General features: G+C 37.2%; 1 protein-coding gene across 3 annotated transcripts in view; it reads right to left on the bottom strand.

Moving 5' to 3' along the window:
- Positions 1 to 13,104, bottom strand: part of DAAM (disheveled-associated activator of morphogenesis-like protein) — a 254,175-nt gene that overhangs the window by 191,165 nt on the left and 49,906 nt on the right. The window lies entirely within an intron of this gene.

Here is a 13,104-nt window from a genome sequence, read left to right as displayed (position 1 = left end):
TCAACAAAATTATGAAATAAACTGAACGTCAGTAAATAAAGAACGTAAATAAAGTTTGTTTTTCTTTTCCTTTTGCTTCTTCTAGAGTCAATAATAACACTCTCACTGCTTCGCCAATTATTTTTACAGCAGTGATTCACAACCTTTTCTTCTTCTTTTGGTCACGGTACAATTTCTTCTATTGAGTATCAGTAGCACGTGTTGACAGCACTGTCGTAGATTTTCATTAATAACTATAGTGGCCATTCTTTAGCATCTCTGGTAAATAAATATTTTTAGGCCTGGGAATATTTTTTCTTTATTCCTTTTACTCTCCAAATTTATATTGAATTATTCTTTCTCTCCTCAATCATAGGTTGGTGGGCAACATGAAAATTTTAAAACTTCTCTCTCTCTTGGGAGAGCTGTTTCATACTTTGATAAAGTCTCTTCTTCGTAACTGCATCTAAATATTTTATCCTTGATCTTCCTCTTCCTGGTTTTCCTTCTGCCTTTCCCTCTGTCAGCACGGTGATCCAATTGGAGTGCCGAATAAGATGGCCAAGCATGCTGTTTCTTCTTTTTCATATTATCTTCATGATCTGTCGTCTTTCATTAACTTCTTTTACGTCTTCGTTCCTTTTTCCTTTCGGTCCAGAATATGCACAGCATTCTGCGCCAACACCACAATTCAATACCACATTTCCAGCTTAGATAGTTCAGCTTTTCTCAATGTCCAAGTCTCTGATCCGTAATCCGTAATTCTTGAATTACATTACTTTCATTTATTTCCCACCTTCAATGTCACATTGCTTGCAAATTTCCGCGGCACACCGATGTAGAATCATTGTTATAGAGATATGCACTGTTACCTAGAAAATATCATAATTTAAAACCTGGAAAGTCTCGTGTTTAAAAGTAATACGAAATCTTGCACATTTCTCCATGAAGAGACTTGGCTTCATGACGATAGCATTCCTTAATTGCAGGTAATATGTAAGATTACACGGCGTTGAGACAAGTCCAACATGTGACAATTGCGGTCAGTAAAAGAGTAATTATCGGAAGATTTCAGTGACATTTGCGGTCAACTGAAAGTATCAAAACATTATTGAATTTCCCTAGTTTCAAAAATTATTATAATCATTATTTAGATATAGCAGAAGGTGTTAATTAGTTTCTCATGCTTTTTCCAAGCCCGAAACTAGCAAAGTAGTCGGAACTTATCATCTCATACTGTTATTGTACGGCGACAGTTTCACCTAAGGATGGTATCGAGACCAGACAAGATGAGACAAGGCTTATTTCTAATTAAATTTCGGTCTCGTCTCGAGTTGAAAATCATAAGGGTGGCTCAGTGTAAAGCACGTACCTTTGGTGAATATGGTCCCTGGTTCGATCCCTGCCAAGTAAGTTTGTGTTGGATAACATCCAGTGGTCGAAGTGAGACGGTATGCGGTGGTATGCCATACCGCCTTTGGTTTATAAGTGATGAAGGCATATCGTCACTGGAAAGTAGATGCTAATATACCTTTAATAATTCAATTTTTATATGCAGTAATTAACGAATAGCTTTGCAGGTAGAAATATTTTATTTATTATGTCGAAATAATTTATAAGTTGACAACACCGACATTTTTGTTATCTTTTTCCTAATTTTTGTTTTCAAAAATGAGATGTCTTCACAGAAGTTAATCTAGTTTATATTTTGATGTGCCATATTGAATTGTTTCTTTCTTATGTAGAGGAGGGTTACCAAAGAGTACGCACGCCCTAAGAGCGCGCAGCGCCAATTACGCTGAAGTGATAACACACAGAATTATTATTGCTACGCTGTTTGATGCGTCTTTGTGTGAGTGTTGATACGAAGAAAACAGAGGTTAACGTATAGCTCCAAACAGAAAATACAAATAAAAATAACTTTTTTGAATTCTTGATGTAATATTTTAGTACTCTTAGTTAAGAATTTTTTCTGATATAATAGCTAACTACAGTACCTTTGTTGCATGGAAGAAAACATGAATGTATATAGAATTGTTTACCATAGCTTAATTTCGGGAGGTCTTGCATATGCAGCCACCTGGATGAATTTCACTCGAATTGACTGCTGTTTCCTAAAGAGTGCGCATTAGTGGGTTACCAAAGAGTGCGCGAGTACTCCTTGAGTGTATGTAGGTAGCGGCATTCATCATACAGACTATATGGTTATTCTCTGTAGTTAGTTAGTTTAAGAAAGCGGAGTGTAACAGAATATTTGAATGGATTGTAGAATTATTTGCAATTGTTTGTCTTCGATTCAAGCATCAACTTCTATAAGAAGTATTTTCAATTTACAAAATTTATTGAATTAGAATGATAATGATGATGATGATCTTCTGTTCTGTCCGAAGATCCCCAGGCATGGTGAATCCATGGTAGTTTGCTATTGCCTTTCATGGTATGGCAATACAATAGAGAAAGGGAAACGTCATACACTTACAGAAGCCGCAACTTCAAACACGCCTGTTCATCCGAGATACATCATTTCTCTTCCGAAATAAAAGAAATACGACAAACTGCACGTACCAAACTTCGATCTGAAATTTTTACAAGTGCTCCATTTCACAAGGTCCTTCAGAGCAAACGAATTAAAGGAAATGTTAAGTCAAAGAGAAAACTTTTTCATCATCTCAATGAGCCATCCACTTCAACAGAAAAACTGCAGCTGAGATCAACCAAATTTCAAGCCCAATGTGTCACGAATTGTATGAAGAACCAATTGACGAGGACTGGAGTCAGTGCATTAATTGTGAACGATGGTGACATGATCAGTGTTCGTCTTACGAAGGGGATTTGGGTTTCAAGTATGATAGGTGTTGAGTGCGCCCTCTTAGGGACCACGAAACGCACTCTTTGGGACAGTGGTTCTTAAGAGTACGCATTTGGGTTTTTTCACTTTTTAACGTATATCTCCATATCTACATTTAGTAGTAAAGTTTTCCATTTCTTACAATGTAGCTGAAACTTCAATTAAAATTATATTCAATTTATATAATTTTTGCTTTATTATTTTTGGAGCTTTTTCAAGATGAATATTAAGTGCGTGCTCTTTGGTAACCTTCCTCTATGTGTATGTCTTCTTGCCTTAATGCATATAAATGTCGTGTTTCGAGCATGGGCGAATTTAGGGAGTGTTTGCTGTGGGGGCATATCTTCCAGAGGTTTGGAATACTCTTCAGTCGAGTAAAGGGCGGGGGGTTCCGCGAGTTTTCCCACAAGAAATTCTTAATATAAAAACTCGGTTTTTGAGAATTTTTGTGTATAATTCTCTATAATACAACATAAGGGGATATTTTAATTTTTTTTTTCAGGAAGTTGCTAGCGGGCTACCAAAGTCTCTCCATGTTTGTCCCCTTCCCGTAACTATAGAGAAGGTTTGCAAGGGATTTCAGTCTCTATGTAAATAGAAATGTAATCTTTTAGGCAACGAACCCTCACTGTATTTCAACATTTAGATAGCTGGTATGTCGAGTCAAAATCGTAATAAAACATACTGCCTCTGCTTTTTTTTTTCCACTTCGAGCACTAATAACATCGCGTCCGTGGATTTTCTCGGGGTACTCCCTTTTCTTCCCACTTTCTCATCCCACTAATTCTTCCATCATCATTCACTTGCCTTAATCATCGTTTCCCTTAGCGTAAAGGGCATAGTCGTAAGACGTTACACTCAAAGATTTAATTTCATTTTATTTTCAAAGGGAAGTTCCATAACTTAATCCCTATCCCGTTCAATGAAATATATAAAAAAGGAACATTTACCATATAACATACTACACACAAAAAAAAAAAAAAAATCTGAAACAAACTTGGAAGCCCATTTGATGAAATTCTGTGTACGCCACTGATCAGGCTTGTCTTGACGCAGACATGCAAAATTTCGTGCGTTTTTAGTTTCACAATACTTTGTCGTTAATCTGTTAAATAGATCTTTGTAGAAGCTGTGAGTAGCGTGCTCGAAATTTGCAGAGGAGGTGAAGGCTTGGAGGGAACAACCAGTGACTGAAATAAGAAAAGTTTGAAGTTAGAGGGAGCTTCCCCCTCCTTTTACTAGTTTATATTTAACAGATTACAACCAAAACCTGTGGGAATGATCCGGATGCCCTGAAGATAACATACACTATGTTTTATTAAAATCATTTTTTTACACACACACACACACACACACACACACACACACACACACACACACACACACACACACACACACATATATATATATATATATATATATATATATATATATATATATATATATATATATATATATATATATATATATATATATATATAAAAATGAAAGTGACTATGTTCGTGACAACTCTTGAACCACACAACCGATCTCGATCAAATTTTCAACTTAGATGAGGTTCGATCCTGGGGGAGGGGAGATATATATAAAAATGACCGAAAATGACGCATATTGGTGTCGAATCCATAGTTTTCGGGGTCGCTGAGATGTACAATGACACTTCCGATGCCGCTTAAAACCAAATTCAGCCCCGCAACTTGGGAGAGGGGAGGTATATAAAAAATGATCAAAAATGACCGATATTAGTGTCGAATCAATAATTCCCGTGGTCGCTGAGGCGAACAGTGACACTTCCGATGTCGTTTAAATGATCGAAAATGACCGATATTAGTGTCGAATCCATAGTTTTCGGGATTGCTGAAATGAACAGTGACACTTCCGATGCCGCTTAAAACCAAATTCAGCACTCAATAGCAATTTTTAATTTTTATTTATATAGATTACTTATTATTTTCTTATTTTTCTTTATTTGTATCGATTTCAGAGCGCTTGAGTAATTGTAAAAAATGACTGACAAACGGAACATATTAAACTGGTACTTTTTTAAAATTTCACCCCGCGAGGGGGATAATTGACTCTAATGAGGGCTGGATTAACCCATCTTGAGGTCCAGGGCTAGAAAAAATGTGCCCCTTGCTGACTTCACGTAATACAATTCTGTGAAATTACAGTAGAAAAGTTAATGGAATATGCTTAATATTTTTGGTCATATTTTATCTTATGATAATGATTGTATCTTCATGATTCTTTTTAGATAACTAGTTGAGATTTTGATTACAGTAGAGCCTCCTGTCTACCTGAAGACCCAGGGCTATAGCCCCCCTAAGCCTCTCCCTTAATCCGGCCCTTACGCTAATACTTTATATTGGGAAATTGTTTTGAAGGATATGTGCAAACTTGCAGCATGGAGTGAATAATATACCATACAATTTTATTGATGGATTGCAACTCCAAACGACTGATTTATTTCGGAAGGTTGAACAAAGTCATATACCAAGTTCCATTAAAATTGGAGAAGTTCATGAGAGTTTATCGTCAGACAGGCAAACAGACATACAAATTGCATTTGAATCGAATAGTAGAAGCTCACATTGCTCGCTTCAAAAAATAAAAAAAAAAAAAAAAAAAAAATATGTTATGAAAAGTTGAAATAGATTAATAGAAATTACTGAAGAAGGGGGGAAAAAGATTTCCGTATGAGGGTCAGGCAGGACTCTAGAAGAGGGGAAATCCCTGTTCCTTCACCAATAAATCCATGACCTTGGTCCTTCAGTAAGTTTTACTGGGAAGCAAATAAATGTTATGGTAAGAAGGCGGCGTCGTTCCCGCTGGCCATGTATTGGAACGTGGCGCCATCCACCACTCATCCACTGGAGCACGAGACGCTGTATCGATTTTATCCAGGTCAACGTCACGACGGATCTCGTGGGCGGCAGAGGGCGTTGACTTCTTCCAAATATCAACAGTGCCCAAACCTTTTTATAGCTACCTACTTACGAACCTGATTTAAGACTTCTATACCGAGAATTGATAGTATAAGGCCTCTATCAAGGAATGCTAGTGTCAAGAACGAACCCAGGAGTACAGAACCAACCCCCTCCTCTTTCCCCTCGCTCTCAACACTAAAATAAGTTGACCTTACACAGTGATGCCAGCACTGAAGGACCCAACGAAAAATCACCTTCTCTTTCAATTTATTGAGATGATTTTTCTCCAAACTTTTCTTACCTACCAGTAGAAAACAAAATGCAATGTAAAAGTACGTCGAAAAGTGTGAGGTAGTGCTGCATCCTCAAATTTAGAACTGTCTCATGACTGAATGGCTAGTATAAGCGCTTCCGGTGCGGGAAACCCGGGATCGATTCCCGGTGTGAGCTTATGTGGTACAGATGCACATCTCATATATAGCCTCGGTTCTGAAAGGAGCATTAAACTTCAATGCAACTCGGTTACAAAATTTCCGTCTCTGGAACATAGTATACTGCTATAGTAATTACACCGAGAGAAAAAAAGTATGTGGCATACGTAAAAACGTAGGTTACATGTGTAAATCCTGTAGTTTTTGGACTTAACTTACAGCAAACGTATAACTGAAAAAGTATATTTTATACATATTTTCTGTATAAGTGTTCCGGATAAACGTGTATATAGGCAGTCAGGATATCACATACAGATGGACGTATGTAACATATAGGTGACGTATATAACATACGTATACATATGTAATATACGGAATACTATTGGATGTCAGACATCTTGCAATGGCATGATGTAACATCTAAGCCGGAAAAAGGACAGTGCGTCTGTAGCATATGAATAATGTATGCTTCGTACTGATTTCCGTAGTAAACATAAGGATTCCGTATATTTGTATAATATACTGCTGTCCGGATAACGATTTTTTCTCAGTGTAAACGCACTAAGAATTACATATAATTAAGGGCTTCTTCGTCAATAAATGAATAGCGTAACCCTTTCGGTGCAGGAGACCTGGATTCGATTCCCGATGGAGGTTCATGTGTTCCCAATGTTAAGGTGTAAGTTACATACAGTTACAAGGTTTTTGAGACTTCTAAATAGACAAAATGTAACACAAACGATTTTTCGTCTATTTTGAAATACATCTGTTCCTCAACAACAACAGAAAGAGGAAAACCATATCCTCTGACCATATCCGTTATTTCGTAGGCAATACTATTTCAAATTGCGAAGAAATTATTAAGTATGCTTATCTATCACAGTTATAGAAATGGCTATATAAGGAAGAGTAAAGAAAAACCACTTGATGGAGTTATTATGTAAATATTGGAAAATTACGAAAAGCATCACTCATTCACTACGAGAGCAATGAAAGCGCTACTAAACCTCCTATATCGCCAGATAAAAGCCATAGCCTGAAGTTTACTAGACCACAAATATTCACACGTTTCTTTTCCTGTTTTGATTTTGGGCCGCAGTGGCTCAGTGGTAGAGTTTTAGAGTTTCCTTTTACCCAAGATGCACTAATTCGATCCCAAATCGCGCCAAGTGAGCTTTGTGGTGGGCAAACACCGTGCACGTGAATTTTCCCGGGATTCTCCCGTTTCTTCCCATTTTCTTCATTCTATCATTTCATTCACTTGTCATCATCAGCATCTTCTTTAGCCTACACGACCCAAACGTGGGACATAAAACTGAAAGTTTGTGTTTTGTCTTGTTTAGCTTACAGAGGCAGGATACAAAATGCCAAATTCAAATTTGAATCTGGAATTCAGGGAAAATTAGTATAAACCTTTAAACCGGCTAACAACTAAGAAATTTTCATAAAATACATTACAGTAAAGATAGGCTGACCCTTTTACGAAATAAAGATCCCCACACTTTATTCACTTAGACACTCACGGAAATGATATACATACTCATCATCACCCTATGGCACCTGGTATCTAATTTAAAAACTGTCGCGACAATTGTGATCAAGAAGGTAGTAACCTATCTTAATCTGAAGACTCCAATGATAACTGGGATCAACTGCAAGTCAAATACTGAGATGATTTAATAAAACATTATTATTATTGTTACTATACGATATGGCAGCATCAGCTATTAAGAACCGATCTCTCTCGCACCTTTTCCAAACATGAGACTGCAAAATACTTGGAACCCTGACAAAATGCGCTATTAATTGGGTGATTTTAAAATTAGTGTTGATCTTCATTTTGTGGTGTTATTTTTAACACTTGTGTACTTGGAACTGTTATTATACAGGGTGGCTCAAAAGTAGGTATACAGTGTCGTACTTATCTGCATATGACATATTATATAATTCCATATTGTTATCCATACAAATATTGACTTAATCTCTTCTATATTTTTGTTCTAAACTTCTTTTCACTTATACTCTAAGCTCGAAACAGACCGCAGCAAATAAGCTCATTTTAATAAATTAAAATGTCATACTCAATCAATGCGGGGCTGTATTGGGCCGCCCTGTATATCATTATGAACAATGAGGTATCACGTCAGTTTCATAGAAGGTTGTGCATAAATCCCGATTCTGAACATGGACCAAAGTTCGCAGGTATTTTCTGAAAACGCCAGTAACTTTGTGCTTCTGAACGATTCTCTCAGCTCGGTTATGCATATACACTACCTAGGTATGTATAGTTCTTTTCTTTCTTTTTAAATTCCGTTTAGAATAACTTTCATTCTCATAAACATCATGTTTATGTTTTTTTGGTTCTGACTTGAAGAATGAACCAAGTGTTGTGTCTTTGGATCGAGTCAACCAAGCAGTTTATTTATCTTATCATTTCTTTCTACCACATTTTATTAGTCATGTGTCTTCATTGATAACAAAATTCATTTATGCACAGGAATGCATTCGTTTTCTAGCAACTTCTGTACGTACAAAATAATTCAAGAATTCCTCTAACTTCCGTTAATAGTAGCTCGACAATTGATGAATAACCAGACTTCATCCGGGAAATCAATTCGTTTCATCTCTGGTCCTCTCGAAGTCAGCAAGAATAATTATAATTATATTGTGTAAACAGCGTACTGCAGCTGTTAAATGCGTTGCGATCCGTTTGACGATCCTATTGGTCAATGATTGATGACTCAAGTTGCAGTTTGATTGTATAAGCACAACACACAATATATATTGTGCTGTCGTAATCTTCTAAGCTATACTGTATATTACCTTTACATGAGTAATTTTGTCACTCGACGTCTTCGGCTAGTTTTAAGCTTCAATATAAAATATTAATCTAAATTCCATACAAACATCTAAAAGGTTAATTCACATAATGTGCCCTTCCTTGTAGTGGTCCACAAGGTTTCTTTCCAGGCTTTGACATTGAAAATTCATTCGGCTGTCGGGGGCGCGGTGGCTCAGTGGTAGAGCGATCACCTCCGGTGATTGGGGTCCCTGGTTCGATCCCAGTTCGAGCCGTGTGGACTTTGTAGTGGACAAACAGCGTGCTCGTGGGTTTTCTCGGGGTTCTCCCGTTTCCTCCCACTTTCTTCATTCCATCATTTTTCATTCATTACTCATTATCACTGTCTCCTTTAGCCTAACCGGCATAACCGTGAGACGTAAAACTTAAAGAATTCATTTCATTCGGTTGTCTATTTTTATTCTCACATGACGTGCCGTTCCCATGTCGTGACCCAACAGGCCGCCTTGAAGAGAAATCAGTCCAGTCGTGACTGATCGACCGCGATCTTTAGGCTTTCTTCGGAGCACACGAAGCGACACGAAGTTGACCAGATCCAAGATAAATGCTGTAGAAAGCAATAGCGGCACGGCATGGTATGTGTGAAGGGTTGCGGCCGTTGCATGGACGGGGCATGGCAGGAGAACGCCACGCTGTGAGAGAATTAACCTCATTCTTCAAGGCCATTTTTCAGGTGACCGTCAAAAGAGAGTAATCGCAATTGTCTCTGGTTTTCACATAATCGCAATTTTCGCAGATTACAATTGCAGATGCTCTTTTAAAGACTCTGGATGAACTCTAGGGCCACATTGCAAAGACAACAGAACGATAAATTTTTTCACCTTCACCGGGAATAGAACCTGAGACACCCAGTTGGTAGCTATTTATCGACCACGTTATCGGGATTCGAAATATATATTCGTGCATACCCAACAAACAACAGTTTTAATGGAAGTTATACTCTGTTCAGGGAAAGGCTACTGGAAGTACGATATATTGGCCAACTTTAAAAATGATGTTTTTTCTTTTTTTTGGGGGGGGGGGGAGAAGGGTACGTGAGATAACTTTAGGGACCACGTCATGGACCACAAGGGATAGAAGACAACACTCACACTATAAAAGTCCGTCATTAATTCCTGATCATTACTAATAACAATAGTTATTTGAAAGTAACTAAACAAGTAACTTGTAATTATATCTATTTTGTACTAAACGATCATATATGAGTACTCTACGAAAAGCGAAAAGGCTGGATATCAACATTTCGGTATCTTAGCGTGTAAGGGATAGCTCTTACTATCATTTGTTTATACTATTTTCACAATAAATAGAAATGACCACTCTTAAGTATAGAATTATGCATGTTGTTCCCGAGTTACGAAACTATCCCAATTGGTAAATTCGCACTGAAATTCTTAACAAAACAAGAGGGGAAGGTTTGTTCCTTTGGCCCAGCACGCAAAGACTATAAATCAACCTTAGGAATTGATCAACTGAGCCCTTTAGGAGCCATGTTGATATTTTCCTCCTGCCCCACTTTCAGCGTCGAGAGACTTTTATATGCCACAGGAAGTCTCCCGTGAGACTGTTGGAATAGTGTCAAGATACTTAGATTATACAACAACTGATGACTACTTTGGAAAAATGGAATATGTATGACTTTTAGGTTTTAGGACAAAGAAGTGTGCTAGTGTTAATGGATCCATAAAATACTCTAAGGTACTCTTTAAAATTATTCTATAACGTTAAAGATCTTCCTACTCACCATTCTATAACTTAATAGTAAACACTATGAAATTCTTTTTTTCAAAAGTGAGTAATTTAGCGATGTTACCAGGCCTTCCGTATTGTTGTGTTTGGTGTGCTTAATCAGCACCAAGGTTATCAAGAACGGAGCGTGATATAGGTTACGAAGCATGATCGAGGTTTGAATGCAGTACAGTTAGCAGTGCACAGACTGTCATGCAAGGATTAGGATAGGTTCTAAACGGCGTGACAAACATCTTGGCATTTGAAGGTGGCGCTCCAAGTTCCCTTTAAATGCTGTTAGCAAATGCGAGGCCAGCGGTATTGCCACGTTTATTTTGCACACATCCACGTCTATCCCCTGTCACCTGATCGCGCTGTAGTTTGTCTGCTTACCCATAGGCACACCCCTTTACCACTTGGCAACGTCTCGTCAGAGCTTGCGTTTTATTCGTTTAGCTAAAATGCCAAGATGTTTGTCACAGGCCTTAGTACCTATTTTTAGGTACTACCTGTAATAGTGTCTTCATTATTCGATTAAAAGAGAACCAACAAAGCTTTTTACTTCGTTTTTTTTGTTTTTTTTTTTTTGTTTTTGTTTTTGGTGTGTGTCTTATTTTTGTTTTCCTAGGCATAGACGCATAATAGAACACGTTACGTATGGTTTCACGCTTTTCTGTCAAGACATATTGGTTAATGATGTCATAAGTTAAAACCTTTTTTTTTTTTTTTTTTTGTTAGGCCTATTTGCACCCAGAAGACTGAAATTTTGCACAAACATTCAGTCCTCCGAATAGTATTTGTCAGATTTTTTTCAGATCTCTGCGTGAACACAGGGAAGGCTCAGAGGGACAAAAATGTAAAAATAAATAAATAAATAAATAAATAAATAAATAAATAAATAAATAGGAAGAAACAAAAAGAAAGAAAGAAGAAGAAAAAGAACATTTTACCCCACCCCAAAAAATCCTTTCTTAAGGTCCTTCAATAGGCATTCACGCATCTGGAGAATTTTGCTGTTAGACGAATGCGCCACGTAGTGGCACTTCGTGTAACTCACACAAATACAGCAAACACAGTAGGGGTGCAGGTCAAAACCCATCCGGCCTTACCCCCTGGAGGCACATGTCTTGTCCCTGTGCAGAGAATGGTAGTAAATTCTTGTCCATTATAAACCCTCTCGTCGATGTGTAGCCTCTCTGTCTGATAAACATCGTTCTCTTGTGATGTTTTACACTGCAAATTAGATGTTATTGGCTCTTTTATGTAACACTGGTCATAAGAAAACTTTCAATGCACGTAGAATTATTCAATATAAGAACTAACAGCGAAACGCTCATCTTTCAACGTAAATCACATTAGATAGAGTTATACGTAAGTATATGTGCAATTCTTATGTGGAAGTGACTAGAGTAGCAAAGGACCGAAGCACATGAAAGGCTCCAGTGGTGTACCCAGAAAACTCGTCAAGGGGGATTGACAAAGCATTAGGCTGAACGCAATTCTTGTATTCATAAAGAATAAGCTTTCCATTTTATTTTCGTATGAGTCTCCTTCCTCCCACCTGTGTCAACTACACAAAACTACATCACATTGTTTTTATCTAATAAAGCACCGAAGTAAGCATAATTGCTATACAATACAGTTGTGTCGACTTGGTGCTTAAACCGACTCTCCCAAAGTTTGTATTATTATTATTATTATTATTATTATTATTCAAGAAAGCGCGTTGCACGAACTGTCAACCTCCAAATTATCCTTACATACCTTATCCAAAATATTAGTACCGACTCGTAAAGTTACCAGTGGCGTATTTAGGGGCCTATAGGGCTCCAGTCCCCTCTCCGGTTTGAAAATCATTAAAATTTGTTGGCATAAGGAAAAATTAATGTGCTTATTGACGTATTGTGCATAGCCCTCCGTGTCCTAAACAAAATCCTAAATACGCCACTGAAACTCACTCAATATTCAATTACTGATGAAATATGTTATTGTATAAATTATACTTTTTTACTTTATAAGTTTAAATATTTCGACTTTTTTGGATCAAAAGATCCAATATATTTCAGACAAAAATTTTCTTGTAGGCCTTATGCCTGGAAAACTACATATAGTGTAGCCAAATCAAAACGAACAATTTTCTCAGTGTGATGTGCTTATTCCGTAAAAAATACGAAAACTCGATTTAAGGACCATTCAAAAATTTTGTGGACCCTGATTCACAAAATTCAATATATTTTATACAATCAAACATTTTCTTGTACGCCTTATATCTGAAGAACTACATATAGTGTAGCCAAACCCAAACTATCACTTAACTCAGTATGGTGTGCT

This window comes from Thermobia domestica, chromosome 9, assembly GCF_964235325.1.
Source record: "Thermobia domestica chromosome 9, izTheDome1.hap1.1, whole genome shotgun sequence".
NCBI lineage: Eukaryota > Metazoa > Arthropoda > Insecta > Zygentoma > Lepismatidae > Thermobia > Thermobia domestica.
The sequence above is the reverse complement of the archived record's forward strand: the minus strand, read 5'-3'. Positions and strand labels throughout refer to the sequence as shown.